At 42.7% G+C, this 20,638-nt stretch overlaps 1 pseudogene; it reads right to left on the bottom strand.

The window, feature by feature from the left end:
- Positions 1-8,251: 8,251 nt before the first annotated feature.
- On the bottom strand, positions 8,252-8,369 carry LOC124620473 (annotated as a pseudogene).
- Between the last annotated feature and the right edge of the window lie 12,269 nt (positions 8,370-20,638).

Genomic DNA, 20,638 nt, shown 5'->3' on the forward strand with positions numbered 1-20,638 from the left:
AATGTTTTCGAACACTGCGCTGTGTGACTGCGTCGATGAACCGATGTACAGAGCCTCTCAAGATACGTGACTCTCCATCATCTCGCAGTTCTACGCAAAAAAATATGAACATTTATATTATTAGCAACAACATAATTTACTTGTATACGTATGAATGTCTTTTCATTTCTGGTCGTCAATATTATTTTATTAATATATTTTATGTGGCCACGTAAGAGGGGCTGTGTCTGTAACATTAGTCACTTACTTTATCATGTTTGTAAAAGATTAATTATTTATGCAATAATGGATATAAATTTTCTTTTCGGTTACTTGCCAAACGATAAGTAAAGATGAGTAAATAAGGAGAAATGAGTGCGTTATAGAAGAAAAGAGGTGGGAAACAAGTTTCTTACAGAATTGTAATACAAAGAATAAATGATAGGTGAAACAAACAAAAATCAAAAAGACTCCATCATTTAAGGTAAGACGAAGGCTTGATATTTATTTGCCTGGAGTCAGTCAGACGACGTGCAGTTAGATTCAACAGTAAGAATAGGTGTTTTCTAAGTGGTTTCTCTAGTAGCGACTTTCAGTAGAACGTAGTACTCTGTTAGCAATCTTGTGCTGTATAGAAACTTAACGTAGAAATTTTCGCAAATATTAAAAGAAACAAGGGTAATCAGCAAGTGTGCTCGATGAGCTAACTGCAAAACAAGACGTTTTCCAAACTGCGCACAATGAATCGGCAAAAACGGAAGGTCAGACAGAAGTTTCTGAACTGCAAACAATTTGCGAAGATTTTCCAGACAAGATACAAAAAGTGTCGAAGGAGGTTGCATCTATAAAGCCTGAACAAAAGCGTGTTAGTACCAATGCAAAGGAACTGCACGACCGTGTAGAAGAAGACATGTTTGACAGTGATACCATATTTGTACGAATATTTCGAGTACAGCACAGAACTTACATTGAGGAGATAGAACATTTGATGCCCGAAAAAGTAAATAAAATTGATAATAAGGTAGACATCGGTATCAAAAACGCAGTGCAACAAATTCGTTCAGAACTGAACACTGATAGGATCTGTCCGAACGAATGAAACAGTATTAACACAGGAACCGTACCATGCGGTTTGGTAGACCGATGGGAGAATGACTCTCCACCCTTGGAGATTCGCGACATTTACAAGAGAAATTCCGGCACGTATAAGCATTTGCTGCCGTTAATGACGAATCTAACAAGTTACCACACACCACCGCACTTGTCAATATATCACGAGCAGATTCTTATCTGTTGCTGATATTAGTTGATGAAGGCCACTTGAACCGCAGACGATTTCAGGTGTTTACTACTGAAGCGAAAAAAGAACACCCAGTCATGTTGATAAGAGCATTTCGTAGTGTACTGACACGTAGCAGGTCTGAACAACAAAAATACGGCAAGTGGTGCGGTTTACCCAAGTTGACGCCTTAACCTGTGGATGCAGATATAGCAAACAGATATCAAATGTAAGACCAATTCGAGTAGGCCTTTTTTTTTGGACAACTGTTGATCGACTGGTGTTCAAGAACGATTACAGCGTGAAATATTTGAGCCACAGCCATTCAATAACAAACAGGGAGGATTAAGAAAATATTTAGAAAAATATATTAACAAAATAAGATACTTGAGCAACCCCGTATTCCATTTGGATGTATTGAAAATTTGGGAGGGTCGATTACCACTTCGTATTCAAGAAAAGATATTGACTATACCCGCAGATCTGGAATATTTCCTTTTCATATTGGACTCTACTGATTTGATTTATGAGGACTGTCATGCCAGTCGAATATCTCGGATGTGCCACTGCATTTCCAGTCAAATGAAAAGGCACAATTCCATAATAACAACTATAACAGTGGTCACAATTGGCGTCCATATGCGCCGTCACAACACTGTAGCTACGGAAACAATAACCATCAAGGAAATAACCATTACTAGAGAAAAGGAGATCGTAGATATAACACTGGGAAACAGCCTTCAGCCAGGCACGATAACGTAAATTGGTACAACCAGAGGCAAAGTAAAATAGATAGTAGGCGAAGAACTAATGAAACATGTAATGGGTACAAGTCAATGAATATTGGGGAAATACGAAACAGAGAGTTTAGGCAAGTGGACCAAGATTTCTATAGCAAAGCAGACACAAACTGGCGCAATACAGAACATGCAGTACACATAGTCGAGGTAAAATAAATGTCGTGTGACTAGGGCAGTCGGGTAGACCGTTCGCCGGGTGGAAGTCTTTCAATTTGACGCCAATTCGGCGACTTTCGCGTCGATGGGGATGAAATGATGGTGACTAGGACAACACAACAAGTCCCTGGGCGGAGAAAACCTCCGACCCAGCCGGGAATCGAACCCGAGCCCTTAGAATTGACATTCTGTAGCGTTGACCACGGAGCTACCGGGGGCGGATATAGTCGAGGTAGATGACACAGGAACATTGTTCCACCGCCGCAGACGGAAAACTGTTGATCGGTCGCGGTAAGCCCCACAACCACGACCAATAGAAGCAGTGGAGGCATACAGAGTGGACATACACATTTTTTGCGATATGATTAGGATAAGGACATGACAGACGACTTGTGTTCTAAAGAGACTTGTAATGGCGGAGAGGGAGATGTAGTGATACAGGCAACAGTAAACGCTAAAGTAGGTGATGTACCTGTACACATTATTCTCGACACAGTCGCTTCTGCCCATGTAAAGTCAGTTAGTTTGTTCAAAGAAATCAAAAGAAATACATATGTACCTACCTTATCTCTGCAAAAGTGCAGAGTTCTAACAGAAATATGTAACAAATCACAAGTAGTGAGAACACAAGCATCTATACCTATTACAATAAATGATTCTATAATAAGATATGACTTTCTTATTGTTGAAAAACTGAATTTTAGGCATGAATTCTTTTCAACAGTATGAAGTGAAACTAACGTTAGGTAAAGACAAGTGTCATTTTCAAGTAGAAGACTGTACGGTCTCTCTCGATTTAGTCAAGATAAGAACAAGTACTGAGCAAGCAGTGAAGGAAACAAAAGAAAAATTCGGAGTAGGTATTAAAATCCATGAAGAAGAAATAAAAACTTTGAGGTTCGCCGATGACATTGTAATTCTGTCAGAGACAGCAAAGGACTTGGAAGAGCAGTTGAACGGAATGGATAGTGTCTTGAAAGGAAGATATAAGATGAACATCAACAAAAGCAAAACGAGGATAATGGAATGTAGTCAAATTAAGTCGGGTGATGCTGCGGGAATTAGATTAGGAAATGAGACACTTCAAGTAGTAAAGGAGTTTTGCTATTTGGGGAGCAAAATAACTGATGATGGTCGAAGTAGAGAGGATATAAAATGTAGACTGGCAATGGCAAGGAAAGCGTTTCTGAAGAAGAGAAATTTGTTAACATCGAGTATAGATTTAAGTGTCAGGAAGTCGTTTCTGAAAGTATTTGTATGGAGCATCTGGAAGTGAAACATGGACGATAACTAGTTTGGACAAGAAGATAATAGAAGCTTTCGAAATGTGGTGCTACAGAAGAATACTGAAGATGAGATGGGTAGATCATATAACTAATGAGGAGGTATTGAATAGGATTGGGGAGAAGAGAAGTTTGTGGCACAACTTCACTAGAAGAAGGGATCGGTTGGTAGGACATGTTCTGAGGCATCAAGGGATCACCAGTTTAGTATTGGAGGGCAGTGTGGAGGGTAAAAATCATAGAGGGAGACCAAGAGATGAATACACTAAACAGATTCAGAAGGATGTAGGTTGCAGTAGGTACTGGGAGATGAAGAAGCTTGCACAGGATAGAGTAGCATGGAGAGCTGCATCAAACCGGTCTCAGGACTGAAGACCGCAACAACAACAAGAACAAGTCAATCAACATGAAGTAGATTTACAAGACATTTGTCCAGAGATATTTTTCGTAAATAAAACGCAAAGAAATGAATTAGGTGAACTAATCTTACAGCACATACAAGCTTTTGAAAAGCATCCCAGTAGTTATAAAGGTTACGTGCATAAGATGGAGGTGTACCCCTACCAAATCTTCTGTCATTCTTTGTATGCAATACCATGGGCAAAAGGAAAACAGTATGTAAAGAAACAGAAAGAATAAAAAAAAACTAGGAAGTAACTGAACCTTCACAGTCATCGTATTGTAGCCCTTTTCCGGCAATCGCGAAACCGAATGGCGATGTCCGCCTAGTTTTAGGTGTCAGACAAATCAACAAGATCTCTGTCTCAGCGAGGACAACGTCCAAAAATTTAGAGCAGCAATTGCTAAAAATTCGAAATATAAAGTACTTAACTAGCACAGATTTGCGTATCTCATACTGGCAGATAGCACTTCATCCACACAGTAAAAAGTATACAGCATTCATTTGTACAGTAAGAAGTTATCAATACCATGCATTTCCCTTCAGATTAAATGTCAGTGCAGGAATATTTATAGCACCTCTGGTTACAACGGTTCAGTCCCACGTCTGGCCATCCTGATTTCGGTTTTCCGTGATTTCCCTAAATCGCTCCAGGCAAATGTGGGGATAGTTCCTTTCAAAGGGCGCGGCCGACTTCCTTCCCCATCCTTCTCTAATCCGATGAGACCGATGACCTCGCTGTCTGGACTCCTTCCCCAAAACAACCCAACCCCAACGCTGGTTACATTATTGAGCCTGAGATGCTAAATAGATGGATGGTGTATGTGGCTGACCTATTGATTGGCACCACAACATCGATAGAACACTTGGAATTGCTAAGTAAAGTGTTAGAAAATGTCAGAGAATATAATCTCATAGTAAACTTACAAATGTCCGAGTTTGGACGCCAGAAAATAAAATTTTTAGATAAAATTATTTGCTTGGAAGGATAGTACCAGACAAAGCAAAGATCGATGTATTAAAAATTTTGCAGCACCCCAAAACAGAAGATAACTCAAAGAATTCTTAGGATTAAAGTCGTTTTCCAAAAATTTGTGCCAAATCAATTATTAAACAATGATGCTCTGTTAAACCTGTTGAGAAAGAAGAATACGTGGTTGTGGATGGTGCACCGCCAGAAAGATTTTGACGCAATTAAAGGGACCCTAGTCAATGCTAACCTGTTACATTATCCTGATATGAGATCAGACTTTTGTCTCAGCATGGACGTATCATTAAAGGGAGTGGGGACATGCCTGTTTCAAATCAGAAAAATTGACGAAAAATCGACAATACGAGTGATTAGTTTCACAAGTTGAACCCTGGCAGAATGTAAATAATCTTATTTGGTAACAGAACTGGAAGCCTTGACAGTCGTTTGGGGCTTTTAGGAAATTTCAGTACCGTTTATGGGGTAAGCACACAAAAGTGTTTTGCGATCATCAAGCCCTGTTCTTTCTATTAACCTGCAAATTGTTACACAGACGCATTGCCCATTAGTGTCTTTTCTTGCAAGAATTCAGTTTTGAGATAGTACACAATAAAGGAGAGCGGATTATTATAACAGACGCACTTTCACGCCTGGAACAGGCTTTACACGAATTCAGCGAGTTTACAGAACAAACTTCCGATTTTCTCAGTTTTCTTGAGTACAATGGTACTTACCGACCACACTACTTAAGGGTGTGTGATGCACCAGATTGTAAAGTGGAGACTACAAGAAGATAACAACGAAGGTCTAGGTAAGTTTGTATGTATGTATGTATGTATTGAACTGGGGACCTAGAAACGACGGAGAGGCTCCGTCCCCGCCGTAGCCCTCAGTGGTACACAACCCCACAACAGGCTACAGCAGTCCACTCACCCCACCCCCGCCCCACACCGGACCCTGGGTTATTCTGCGGTTCGGCCCCCAGTGGACGATGCCTACATTGTTCGGCCCCCAGTAAACCCCACGCGCCCAAGGCCCCCCCCCCCCCCCCCCCCCCCAACGGGAACGTCTCATTTCAGACGAATGTAACCCCAATGTTTGCGTGCTAGAGTAATTATGGTGTATGCGTACGTGGAGACTGTTTGCGCAGCAATCGCCGACATAGTGAATAAGGGGAACCAGCCCGCACTCGCCGAGGCAGATGGAAAACCGCCTTAAAAACCATCCACAGGCTGGCCGGCACACCGGACCTCGACACTAATCCGCCGGGCAGATTCGCGCCGGGGACCGACACGCCTTCGCGCTCGGGAAGCAGCGCGTCAGACCACACGGCTAACCGGCCGGGCCTACTAGGTAAGTACTATACTCTGCACCAAAGAGTACTGATTTATTGTCGCACACCAGAGTCGTCACGGCGGTGCGTATGTTTACCTGATGCATATATCGATGACTTTATCGAATACACCCGCCATGGTTGGGGACACTATGCGGTGTCAAAGTACACAAACAATATCGTTTCGTAATTTATGTTTCTAATGACCGACACAGTGTACAATGAGTTATAAGAAAATATGTCGTTTGTGAGATGGTGAAGCACCCAAATCGACATAGTTTGACAGAACTACATCCAATTACTCCCATTAAACCACTGAAGTTGGTGCCCCTTGAAGCAGCTGGCCACCTACCACAAGCTAGGGGCGGGGTAAAATATATAACTGAATTTTCTTTTACGTAGTACCATCGCATGTATGCAGTGAAAATACAAACTTCTGCACCTGTTGTCAGAAGGACTACAAATGAGTATTCCCCGAGTGTTGGTAAGCCGGTACAAATATTAACTGTTAATGCTTCCAACTTTACAATCGGTAAGTGGAGATAATTTTTGAAAGAACAACAGATAAAACAATTCTAGATTCACGCTTCCACACAGAAGCAAGTCAGGTAGGGAGAGTATTCAAAGAGTTTAACAGGTTCATTAGGACATATGCTCCTCAAAAAGACTGCCACCAACTGAGTTGATATTTGGAAAGACTGAAATTGGCGAGTGGGTCAAACCACTACCGCGAGATCCTCAAAATGAAACATTGTTTGAAGGAAAGGTCAGGCAGGCATTAACAATTCTTAATGCACGAGCAGAAAGGAGAAAACAAACGTATGGTAATAAATTTGGGTATAAGTTGTAAGGGATGCGTGATCCCACGAACATAGATGCTAGTATCCGACACCCAGGTCGATAGCAGACAGGGGTCGATTGTCGAGCGCTGCAGTAGACAGTGAGACGAGTGTTGAGTGAGTAGTAGTACCGGAGAGTGTCAAGCGAGCGGTGGTGCTGGAGAGACAGGCAAGAATGGTGGTTGAGTGAGTTGTAAACAGTAAAATTCACAGGAGTATGACGAGTGAGCACGTCTCCCTGATCGTCGTGGGGTTGACCCACACTAATACCGATTTGCGAGTGATATGAAACAGAAAGTGACAAGTGCCGAATTACGTGTTTCGCGTCAACCGCGTCGGCCAGCAACAACCATGGATTGCAAGGAGGATTGTTGTGAATGTTAACCATCAGCATTGCGTGTGACGAAGTACTGAAAATCAGCAATCAGTAAAAAGATATAACCGTAATTAGACGTGTAAGGCGAAGGTAGCACTGCCTCAGAATTTGTGTGTTTTTTGGAAATATATATCAGTTTGTACGTCGCAACCTTTGTGGTCCTTAATAACAGACAACTTTCGACCATCCACTATTCAATCTCAGAACAGCCGCACTCGGTTGAAATACCCCCGAAACCAGCAGAAAAATCGATAGCCTTTCTTCCATTAAGCACACGGTCATACAATCATAATAATTAACTGTTTGGCGGCTACGATAAATTACACAAAACCCAATAAGGAATTGAAACGGGGGTGTTTTAAAGTGCATCTTTCAAGTCGGAGAGGAGGTACTCTTATGCATACAACACAAATCTAGCAAACTAAAGAGACTAAACTGTAAGTGGAAAGCCACACGTGACAGTCGACTTCACACATCCTGTGTGCTATCTTTTGGGTCAACACAATTCGGGAAAAATATGGGGATTATACCCACACAAATAGATAAAGAAGTTTGTGCGATAAAGCAAACAGGGGTAGGACAAACTATCCGACAGACACGTTCACATAACTTGAAATTAAAAAACATGTCAACTCCTACCGAACAGGCCATGAAGGCCCAACGGTACCGACCGGCCGCCGTGTCATCTTCAGAACACAGGCGTCATTGGATGCGGATATGGAGGGGCATGTAAATCCCTGGAGGGAAGGCCATATGTCAGTTTCCGAGACCGGAGCCGCTACTTCTAAATCAAGTCGCTCCTCAGTTTGCCTCACAAGGGCTGAGTGCACCCCGCTGACCAACAGCGCTCGCCAGACCGGATGGTCACCCATCCAAGTGCTAGCCCAGCCCGACAGCGCTTAACTTCGGTGATCTGACGGGAACCGGTGTTACCACTGCAGCAAGGCCGTTGGCTTAAAAAACATGTACATATATAAATATTAATTTTAAATTTAGGTTAAGGAAGTAAACTACAGCGAAAAAAGTAAGAAAAAACAAATATAGGAGGAACTACAGCAGACTATGAACTACCTATACCTATATCTACATACATATTCCGCAATCCACCGTATGGCACGCGGCAGAGAGTGCCTTGTACCACTTCTAATCATATCCTTTCCTGTCCCACTCGCTAACAGAGCGAGGAAAAAAAGACGAGCTAAGATGCCTCTGTATGAGTCATAATTTCTCGTATCTTATCTCCGCGGTCTTTATGCGCTACTTAGCTACTGTTAGAGACAGCAGAATCGTTCTACAGTCAGGTTCAGATGTCAGTTCTCTAAATTTTCTCAGTAGTGTTCCTCGAGAAGAACATCGCCTTCCCTCCAGGGATTCCCATTTGAGTTCCCGAAGCACTTCAGTAACATTGCATGTTGTTCGAACCTACTAGTAATAAATCTAGCAGCCCGTCTCTGAATTGCTTCGCCCTCTTTCTTTAATCTGAGCTGTTATGGTTCTCAAACACTTGAGCTGTACTCAAAAATAGATCGCAGATAGCAGTATCATCCTATATTATGTCACTTTTACATATGAACCACACTTTCCTAGAACTCTCCCAATAAACCGAAGTCAATCATTTAATTTTCCTATCACAATACTCACATGCTCATTCCATTTCATTTCACTTTGCAACGTTACACCCAGATATTTAAACGACATGACTGTGTCAAACAGGATGCTATTAATGTTGTATCCAAACATTATGGGTTTGTTTTTCCTACACATTCGCATTAACTTACATTTCTCTACATTTAGAGCTAGCTGCCACTCACCATTCCAACATGAATTTTGTTTAAGTCGTCTCATAGCCTCCTACAGTCACTCAACTTTGACATCTTATCGTACACCACAGCATCATCAGCAAAAAATCTCAGCTAGCTGCCCACCCCGTCCAGCAAATCATTTATGTACACAGAGGATAACAGCCGTCCTATCACACTTCCGTGGGGCACTGCTGGCGATACCCTTGTCTCTGATGAACACTCGCCATCGAGGACAACATATTGGGAAGCACCTCACATATCACTGAACCTATTACATATACTCGTATGTTGCGTACAATGGGTCCCCATGTCAAAACCATTCCGGAAGTCTAGAAATATGGAATCTCCTTGTTGCCCTTCGTACATGGTTCGCAGTATATCGTGTGATAAAAGGACAAGCTGAATTTCGCATGAGCGATGCTTTCTAAAATCATGCTGATTCGGGGACATAAAGTTATACTATTCGCAATATTTGCACTAAGCACCACGATGAGTAACTACGATTAATAAAAGGTAATACGACTAAATGATACAACTAAAGTGGGGAGAAATAAGTGTAATTTTCAGAAGATAAACATCAACTGAAGCTGTAATGAAACCCTCGCTATACTGTCCAGTGAGTAAAATGCTTAAATGGTTCAAATGGCTCTGAGCACTATGGGACTTAACTGCTGAGGTCATCAGTCCCCGGCCGGCCGGATTGGCAGAGCGGTTCTAGGCGCTACAGTCTGGAACCGCGCGACCGCTACGGTCGCAGGTTCGAATCCTGCCTCGGGCATGGGTGTGTGTGTTGTCCTTAGGTTTAAGTAGTTCTAAGTTCTAGGGGACTGATGACCTCAGCAGTTAAGTCCCATAGTGCTCAGAGCCATTTCATCAATCCCTTAGAACTTAGAACTACTTAATCCTAACTAACCTAAGAACATCACACACATCCATGCCCGAGGCAGGATTCGAACCTGCGACCGTAGCGGTCGCGTGGTTCCAGACTGAAGCGCCTAGAACCGCTCGGCCACACCGGCCAGCTAAAATGCTTAAAAGACGAGTCTTTAATGACTGCAGTGCAAAGTGTTGTAACGTTAAGCTGCCAACGCTCGGAAGACAAATACATAACATAGCCAGAATTTGATCAGAATGAACTCAGTTTTAGGAGAAGAGTTCGCTCTTAAACTACTCTACACGTGTTGTGCTTATGTATGAGTGATGAACTGACTATACTGCGGGTAGTATAAATACACTAATGGAAAATAAACAGCAACACCAAGAAGGAGTTGCGATGTAAAAGATAGTCGGTAGGCTGTTTCTATATCTGAAATATGATGTCTGTTCCAGTTACGCGCCAGTCGCCTATGAGAGGCGCTAGTGGCTCCACTATGAGGATGCAAATCTGTGATTTGCTTTAAATGAATGTTAGTCAAGAATGCATTTAACTCACTGAGTTTAACGAGGTCCCGTAACAGGGCTGTGAGAAGCTGGATTTTCCTCTTACGATGTTGCTAAAAGGCTTGGCAGGAATGCAGCCACTGTACGTGATTGATTGCACGGCTGGTCACGAGAATGAACGCTCGCAAGAGGACGGGGCTCTGGACGGCCACGAGGCACAACCGTGAGGGAAGACGATCGTGTCCAGCTTATGGCTCTGGCCGTTCGTACAATCTGAGCTGTAGTTGGCACCACAGTGACACAAAGAACTGTTACTAATCGGTTATTCAAGGACAGCTCATAGCCGGACGCGCCGTAATGTGGATTCCACTGACACCAAACCACCGCCATTTGCGACTTCAGTGGTGTCAAGCGATAGCTCACTGGAAGACATGGTGGAGGTCTGTTGTGTTTTCTGATGAAAGCTGGTTCTGCCTCAGGGCCAGTGATTGCCTTGTGTTGGTTAGAAGGGGGCCAGTCGAGGACCTGCTCCCAGCTTGTCTGTGTGCCAGACAACTGAGCCTAGACCCTTAGTTACGGTCTGGGGGTGCGAATTCGTAAGACAGTAGGAACACTCTCGTGGTTATCCCACACACCTTGACTGCATATTTGTACATCAGTCCGGTGATTCGACCTGTCGTGCTGCCATTCATGAACGGCAGTCCAGAGGCTGTTTTCCAACAGGATAACGCTTGCCCACATACCGCTGCAGTAATCCAGCATGCTCTACAGAGTGTCCTGCTCGACCACGACATCTGTCTCGATTCGAGCACATATGGAATATCATTGGACGACAACTCCAGCGTCATCCCCAAACAGCATTAACCGTCCCTGTATTAACTGACCAAATGCAACAGGCGTGGAACTCCAGCCCAAACACTCACATCTGGCATCTGTCCAGTCCAGTGCATGGTTGTCTGCATGCTTGCATGCGATATTCTGGCAGTTATACTCGTTGTTAATGTAGCAGCAGCTCACACTTGCAATTCTTTATTTCGCGGTTACATTAACCTGTGATCTTGCAATGTTAATAACTTTAATATTTTTCCTAGACAAGTGAATTCCAGAAATTTCATTACTCTGCATTAATTATGTTTTGGTGTTACGATTATTTTTCCGTGATTGTAGTTTATTTAGTATTAGATATATGGGAATGATGCAAGTGCATATCCCAAATGACAGGAAACGATGTATGAATGCAGTGGTAGTCTCTGTGTGGACCCTGTTGATAGAGAATATCACTATGTATAAATGTGTAGGTATGTCTGATGACGAATGATGTTTAGAGTAGTGAAACTCACATGAACGTTCAATACTGTCAATAGGAAAACAGTCACGAACGTAATCCAAGAAAACATTCTAGTCCTGACGCATTTACTGTGAGCTGCGTATAAGTAACTGAAGCATCCAGTTTAAAACGTTTGACAATTTATGCTTTTGCTGATTAGTATAACGCATTTAGCTGTTAAAAGAAGAGTCAACCATCGCCTTTTCCCTATGGATGATTTAGCCAAAAGCATTCCACAAAAATTAACATATGTAACCACTAATAGATAGCGAGGTATTTACGCAAAATTACATTTACAAGCCAGATACTATGTAAAAAACGCTGTGTTGCACTTACTTGAAATCAATGCATTAGTACTCACGATACAACGAAGAAGAACTAGCGAGATGAATATCCGTAGTTACAAGATTAATTTATTAAGTATAATTAAAAGTACGCACACATATGTGTCGCTATCCAAAAGACAGAATGACCTTTACAGTGGGGATTATACAGTCACACGTATTGAAAATATTTATGTTGAGAGGTGCGAACAATACCAGTAGTGCAAGAAAACTTTTTTTTTTTTTTTTTTTTTGACGCAACAGTAGTATTTTAAATTTGCCACATCTATGCGCAGGCTGCAGCCCACAACTTCACTCGCTTCTACGCACACGAAATAGATTTCGTGGAGAAGAGGTATGGTGGATAATGGCCTGACAGTAAGAGCTTGTTCTGGAATTAAATTTCTGATGTGCTGAAGAGTCTCTTAAAACTAACTTTTAATAGGATTTAAAAATGCGTGCTAACTGCAACTCGAACATGGACCTCTGCCTCTTACGGGGACTACGCTCAACCAGCTGACATGAGCGAACACTTCTGACAGTCAATTTCAAAATTTCTGTGCGCTTCTGCAAGTATCCATCTCTCCAAACTCGGCAGACACTTTGCTTCTAACGAAACGGGGCTACAGTCGTCGGAAGAAGGCATGTAATGGGGGACTGACTTGATATCAACACAGACGTTTGCCGATAAGATAACACATAAATAGTGATAGTCAATGTCGAAAACAGCGTGTAGAACTGTGATGTCTCCTGACACGCGGGGCTCAAATTGCGAACGAACACGTACCTGAAAGTTCTTTTAATAAGTGTGGCATGCAGGTAAACAAAGGGTCAAGCTCCAAGAAAGGAAAATATGAGTTACTGATGAGATTCCGCTGTAAGTGCCAAGGCGAATAACATTATTTCTGACACAAACGCCAGAACAGCGGGAAACAGTGTTTACAGCTGTGTGATGGCGCTTGTGCCTAAGACCAACATCGATGTTCAAGTAATGCGCCAACTCTCTGTTAGTGTCTTGATTTGATTTGATTTATTATTGGTCTTGTAGATCATACAATTTGTACAGCAAAGCACATCATGATATAGGACAAGTCAATTTGAAAAATTATGTTAAGATGCTATATGACGAGAGATGACAGTAGTGGCACATAACTCACATAGCAGAATACATATAGGATATATAGACAAAATATAAAAAAGGTGGTGTGTGATGAGAGATGACAGTGGTGCATACTGCACATAGCAGAATACATATTAGAGATACAGACAGAGTATGAGTAACAAACAATAATTAAATTATCTTACTAAGTAGAAATATCTACAAGTGAATATCCAGCTTATTACAAGTAATTAAAATATTGTGGTACATAGTTCACATAGCAGAATACATACACTCCTGGAAATTGAAATAAGAACACCGTGAATTCATTGTCCCGGGAAGGGGAAACTTTATTGACACATTCCTGGGGTCAGATACATCACATGATCACACTGACAGAACCACAGGCACATAGACACAGGTAACAGAGCATGCACAATGTCGGCACTAGTACAGTGTATATCCACCTTTCGCAGCAATGCAGGCTGCTATTCTCCCATGGAGACGATCGTAGAGATGCTGGATGTAGTCCTGTGGAACGGCTTGCCATGCCATTTCCACCTGGCGCCTCAGTTGGACCAGTGTTCGTGCTGGACGTGCAGACCGCGTGAGACGACGCTTCATCCAGTCCCAAACATGCTCAATGGGGGACAGATCCGGAGATCTTGCTGGCCAGGGTAGTTGACTTACACCTTCTAGAGCACGTTGGGAGGCACGGGATACATGCGGACGTGCATTGTCCTGTTGGAACAGCAAGTTCCCTTGCCGGTCTAGGAATGGTAGAACGATGGGTTCGTTGACGGTTTGGATGTACCGTGCACTATTCAGTGTCCCCTCGACGATCACCAGTGGTGTACGGCCAGTGTAGGAGATCGCTCCCCACACCATGATGCCGGGTGTTGGCCCTGTGTGCCTCGGTCGTATGCAGTCCTGATTGTGGCGCTCACCTGCACGGCGCCAAACACGCATACGACCATCATTGGCACCAAGGCAGAAGCGACTCTCATCGCTGAAGACGACACGTCTCCATTCGTCCTTCCATTCACGCCTGTCGCGACACCACTGGAGGCGGGCTGCACGATGTTGGGGCGTGAGCGGAAGACGGCCTAACGGTGTGCGGGACCGTAGCCCAGCTTCATGGAGACGGTTGCGAATGGTCCTCGCCGATACCCCAGGAGCAACAGTGTCCCTAATTTGCTGGGAAGTGGCGGTGCGGTCCCCTACGGCACTGCGTAGGATCCTACGGTCTTGGCGTGCATCCGTGCGTCGCTGTGGTCCGGTCCCAGGTCGACGGGCACGTGCACCTTCCGCCGACCACTGGCGACAACATCGATGTACTGTGGAGACCTCACGCCCCACGTGTTGAGCAATTCGGCGGTACGTCCACCCGGCCTCCCGCATGCCCACTATACGCCCTCGCTCAAAGTCCGTCAACTGCACATACGGTTCACGTCCACGCTGTCGCGGCATGCTACCAGTGTTAAAGACTGCGATGGAGCTCCGTACGCCACGGCAAACTGGCTGACACTGACGGCGGCGGTGCACAAATGCGGCGCAGCTAGCGCCATTCGACGGCCAACACCGCGGTTCCTGGTGTGTCCGCTGTGCCGTGCGTGTGATCATTGCTTGTACAGCCCTCTCGCAGTGTCCGGAGCAAGTATGGTGGGTCTGACACACCGGTGTCAATGTGTTCTTTTTTCCATTTCCAGGAGTGTATATGAGATACAGACAGAATATAGATAAGATACAATAATTAAATTAACTTACTAAGTAGAAACATCTACAACTGAATAAAAAGCTTATTGCCAGTAATTAAAATTTTGTTTCAAGAAATTCATGTACGGAATAGAAACAGTGATTTAGTAGCAATTCATTTAATTTAATTCTCATTATTTTTGGGTTTTTGCTTGTTTTTATGTCTGTTGGGAGGTGGTTGTATATTTTAATACCCATACATTTAACCCCATTCGCATATAATTTTGTGTTATGGGCTATAATTTGTAACTGTGTTTTCTTTCTGGTGTCATGTGTATGGCGGTCTGCATTTCTGTCGAGGGCGTCCAAGTGCTGTACTGTAAAACAAGCTAGTTCCAACATATAGAGGCATGGCAGTGGCAGGATTTTTAGCTGTTGAAATAGTGGTTTAAAGTGTTCAGTTCTTTTTTTTACATTTCATTATTCTTACTACTTGATTTTGTAACTTGAAAATTGTGAGACAATCAGAGCTCTTTCCCCAGAAGATTAGGCCATAGCTCAAGACAGACTCAAACAGGGCATGGTACCCTAAACTTTTGTGACAATGCCTCAATATGTGGTTTCCAATTTAGTGTGTTACTGATGGTAAGTCCAAGAAATTTGGTGTCCTGCCTGTTCGTAATGTCATCTTTGCCGATGACTATAACTGCATTGAAGGGGGTTAGATTTTGTCTAGTATGGAAGTTCACCACTTACAGTTTTTTGAATATTTATGAGTAGTTTATTTGCTTCAAACTACGATTGTAAATGACAAGTAGTTTCATTAAATGCATCTTACAATGTGTTACCTCTACTGGTTATCAGGATATTTGTGTCGTCCGCATACAGAAAGGAGCTGCCATTTGGTATGTGTTCTGGGAGATCATTTATGAACAATATGAAAAGAACACGGCCAAGGACAGATCCCTGACGGATGCCATTTGTTGTATGTAGTATATCTGACCAGCAGTGCCTGAATGTCTCTGATTTTCTTATTTCTACATATTGCTTTCTTTGACTAAGGTAGCTATGAAACCAATTGTGGGCTACACCCCTAATCCCATACTTATGGAGTGTCTTGTCGTGCACTTGTGTGAGTTGCTAAACAACTGAAGTATCTCTGTGGTTTGTTTGCAACAACAGGGAATTGCTGAAGTAATTATTACATGTAAATAGTACACAATACTGAAAAATCAAAAGAATGCAGCAAACCGGAGGAATAGGGGTGAAGGTAGAGCTCAAAGTGAAAGGAATAGACTAGGCAGCGAAGGAAAGGAATATACTCGAAAAGACAATATTGTGGTTCCAACTAAGGAGGCTCCCAATTACCAGGTAGAACTTTACTGTCATTTTAGTTTTTATTATAATGCTTGGAATCAACGCAAGTAATGTTAAAGTATTTTAATGCGTTTAATTTATTACTGAAACGAATTTCGTAGACAAAAATAATCGTTCTGATTACGAGGTTGTTGTTATTTACTTGCATGGAATCATTTACTTACCTAACAGAACATACGGAAATAGAACACAAGTATTTGGCGAAAGGATACTCTTTCATGTCTTGTGATGGTGATTTTGCTCACATTGAAAAACAAAAGAGGATAACTGTGTGTGAAGTTCCGAAAGATTTAGTTAACCACATCACTGAATCTACTCGCATATCACCAATCGCAGAGGTTATTACGCAAGAAAAGAATTTTTTACAACTTTATGTCAGCTGCGGAAAAAAATGAACTTCATCAATGTGCATATTTCAAAAGAATAGTAGATCAGATTGACTGCTGAACAGATAGGGGTACTGCAAGTTGTGTCAACTGTCAGTGCAATTGAACAGTTCAAGGAACATTGAATCTTAAAAAAAACGTGGTGCCCAACAAGTGCAGCTGGAAAAAATGCACTGTGAACCTAGGTTGTCTGAAGATAAAAGAAGGGATCTAGCTGAAATGATACCGTCTGTAAAAGAGGAGACTAAGTAGTTTTACGAGAACCTTGTGAATGAGTGAAATTGGGTATCATGGCACTTGTATCGTTATTTATGTTGAAACTGTTGCATACACAACGTTTCATTTTCTTTAAATTTTGTATCATTTTGTTGTTAAACCTACTGGCGTAGAATAGAAGAACATATATGACATGAACCTGCACAGTTTTTGTTTTTGTGTCGCAATCCTCAATTTTTATACCGATTTTGTATAATTGCTATACATAGTTTGTTGATTATCTCTAAATGAGATTTTTGGCGCTTGACCCAGCATTTACTTGCATGCCACAAATGACGATGATGAAGTCTATTAGAATTTCCTATCGTCTCCTATACTGAAACACACATTTGTTCCTTCTTACATCTCTCTGACGTGAAAATAAACCGTATTTACTAGAATCCGTGCTTCGTTCCCGATGTACTGGGACATCACGCTTTGTACCATTTTCAAACTGTTTTGTTAGAACTATATTGTATCAGCTGCTGTAAAGAACCCATGGGAATATAATTGTGGCATTTCATCTCCTAGTGCTGAGAGTTCTGTCTGCATAAATGAATAGGCTAACAGTACAGGGCAATCAGAAATGAATGTAGAGGCTACAAACTGCTGTAACTGTTTAATATGTATCGATATAGAGATAAGAATTACAGAGAAATTAAAGGAAAATATAATTTTGTAACTGTTCACAATGACTCTCCTTGATCACACGGATAACAGTTAAGTGATAATCCATTTCAAGCCACACATTTTGAAGCATATGTGGCAGTTATAAATGCGCCTTTTCAGTTCTGAAATTATTTACAGCAATACACTAGCTCTTCCTCATTACTCCATAGAAAGGCCCAGAGATGGAGATGACCGGATTAGAACACAGGGTCATCATGTCCAGCACGAAAGTTTTAACGATTTTCAAGATGCTGGTTTTAAAATGCGGGAACCTACATACCCCGCTTCCGATTCACTGCACTTGCCCAGCGATCGAATTTTTAAACTTTTACATTCCACGAAATGTCTAAGATAGACCACTATGTACTAAATATTTTCAGATGTTCGCGGTCACTATATTGATTCTGAACTGCAGTGTACTTCATAGCACGTTTGCATTAGAGCTGGAAATGTTTTCAAAATATATGCAAAGCACACTGGCACCACAGCTCCTAGGGGCACAATTCCTGAATAGAATACTCTCGGCGTTCAAGCTGTACACTCAAGTAGAAATTCGAGATTTCGAAGCTTTCGTAGTTCTGGGAAGGAGAAGTATCCCTTAACTCGTTACCTTCTTAGACCTTTTGGAACGCGTGCTGGAGCAGTTAATGTTGTTTTTAGAATTTGGTACTGAGCTTACACTGAGATGACAAAAATCATGGGATAGCGACATGCAAATGTACAGATGGCGGTAGTTTCGCGTACACGAGGTGTAAAAGGGCAGTGAATTGGTGGAGATGTCGTTTGAACTCAGGTCATTCACTCCAAAAAGGTTTCCAACCTGATTATGACAGACGACGGGAATTTACAGGAATCGAACACGAAATGGTAGTTTGAGCTAGACACAAGAGACATTGCATTTCGAAAATGGTTAAGGAATTCAATATTCCGAAATCCATAGTGTCAAGAGTACGCCGAGAATACCAAATTTCGGGCATACCTCTCACCACGGACAACGCAGCGGCCGACGGCCTTCACTTAACAACCGAGAGCAACGGCGTTTGTGTAGAGTTGTCAGTGTGAACAGCCAAGCAACACTGGGTGAAACAACCACAAAAAACAATGTGGGGTATACGATGAAAGTATCCGTTAGCACTGTGCACTGGCGTTAATAGGCTATGGCAGCAGAAGAACGATACAAGTGCCTCTGCTAATAGCACAACATCGTCTGCAGCGCCTGTCCTGTACTTGTGACCGTATCGGTTGGAGCCTAGACGACTGAAAAACCGTGGCTGATCAGTTGAGTGCCGATTCCAGAGCTAATGATAGGGTTCGAGTGCGGTGCATACCCCACGAAGCCACGGACCCAAGTTGTCAACAAGACACTGTGCAAGCTGATGGTGGCTCCATGATGGTGTGGGCTGTGTACATGGAATGGACTGGTTCCTCTGGTCCAACTGAACCGATTATGTTCGGCTTTTTAGGGACCATTTACAGCCATTCGTGCACTCCATGTTCCCAAAAACCAACGATGCCGTGTCACCAGGCCAGAACTGTTCGCGAGTGGTTGAAGAACATTCTGGACAGTTCAAGCAAATGAATAAGCCACCCAGATGGCCCGACATGAATCCTACCAAACATTTATGGGGCACAATTGGGAGCTCAGTTCGTGTACAAAGTCATGCACCGGCAGCACTTTCGCTATTATGGACGCCTATACTGGCAGCGTGGCTCGGTATTTCTGCAGAGGATTTCCAGCGACTCTTCGAGTCTGTACCACTTCGAATTACTGCACTGTGACAGGTAAAAGGAGGTCCGACACGAAATTGAGAGGTATTCCATGACTTTTGTGACCTCGGTGTACATTGAAGAAATTCTTACATATTAAACATAAAAGGTGATAAGTGACTGTTGAACTCGGCAGACACTATTATTTAGGTATTCAACTGTTTTCATTATAAAAAGATCGACTCGTCACGATGGTTAGGCACTGTTCTCACAACTGAGTAGAGTGGAGCTCAAATCCGGCCTACCCATTCTGATTTAGGTTTTCTGTTGTCCCCCAAATTATTTCAGCCTAACAGAGGAATGGTTCCTGTATGGGGGAAAGCAGTTTTCCTCTCTCTTCCTTCTTCAGCTGAGTATATATGACCACCAAGGCGTATGAAATACGCAATTTAGTGGGGAGACCACGAAGACTCACTGTGGCTTAGTAACTGTATTATAAACTTTCTACGAAAGCAGAGAGAGCTTCGGTAACAAACAAAAGTTGAACCTGGTTAAATCAGCGTGCATTCAATGAATTCGAGAGTAAAATTCTATCTACCTCTTTGGCGAAGAATCCTAAGAAGGTTTTACCTTCCAGAAAGACTGTAAAGTGGTCAAAGCAATCTACCCAGTAGCTCAGTGATCTTAGTGACAGTGGTATGGGGATGGGAACGAGAAACAAAGAATGTCATCTTCTGAAATCGTTTCATTGAGGAAGATCGTACTACTGATACTCCATTCAGTCGACTCACGAACACCGAAATTACACAAACTGCAATTGACAATCGCGAAATACTAATTCGTCCACCTCCGCTGCCGAGTGGGACCCGTGTTCGAATCCCGTTACTGCCAGGAATTTTTCCTTGGTGGGAGGACTGGATCGGTGTATACTCAGCCTCGTGATACCAACTGAGGAGCTACCTGATTGAGAGGTGGCGGCTCCATGGGCCGGAAAACGACAACAGCTGAGAGTGCGATGTACGCATGACAGAACAATTCGGAGGAACATTGCATCGCACTTCTGAACTACGCACGCACTGCAACATCGTGTTTATCCGCCGACACCGGGACTTTCAGTTAAGATGTCTCCCTTGTATAGGAGTATGCATAATGGAGGTATGAGTACGGGTTGTAGACGTATGGTTGACGACATATAGAAGTTTG

Source organism: Schistocerca americana, chromosome 6 (genome assembly GCF_021461395.2).
Source record: "Schistocerca americana isolate TAMUIC-IGC-003095 chromosome 6, iqSchAmer2.1, whole genome shotgun sequence".
NCBI lineage: Eukaryota > Metazoa > Arthropoda > Insecta > Orthoptera > Acrididae > Schistocerca > Schistocerca americana.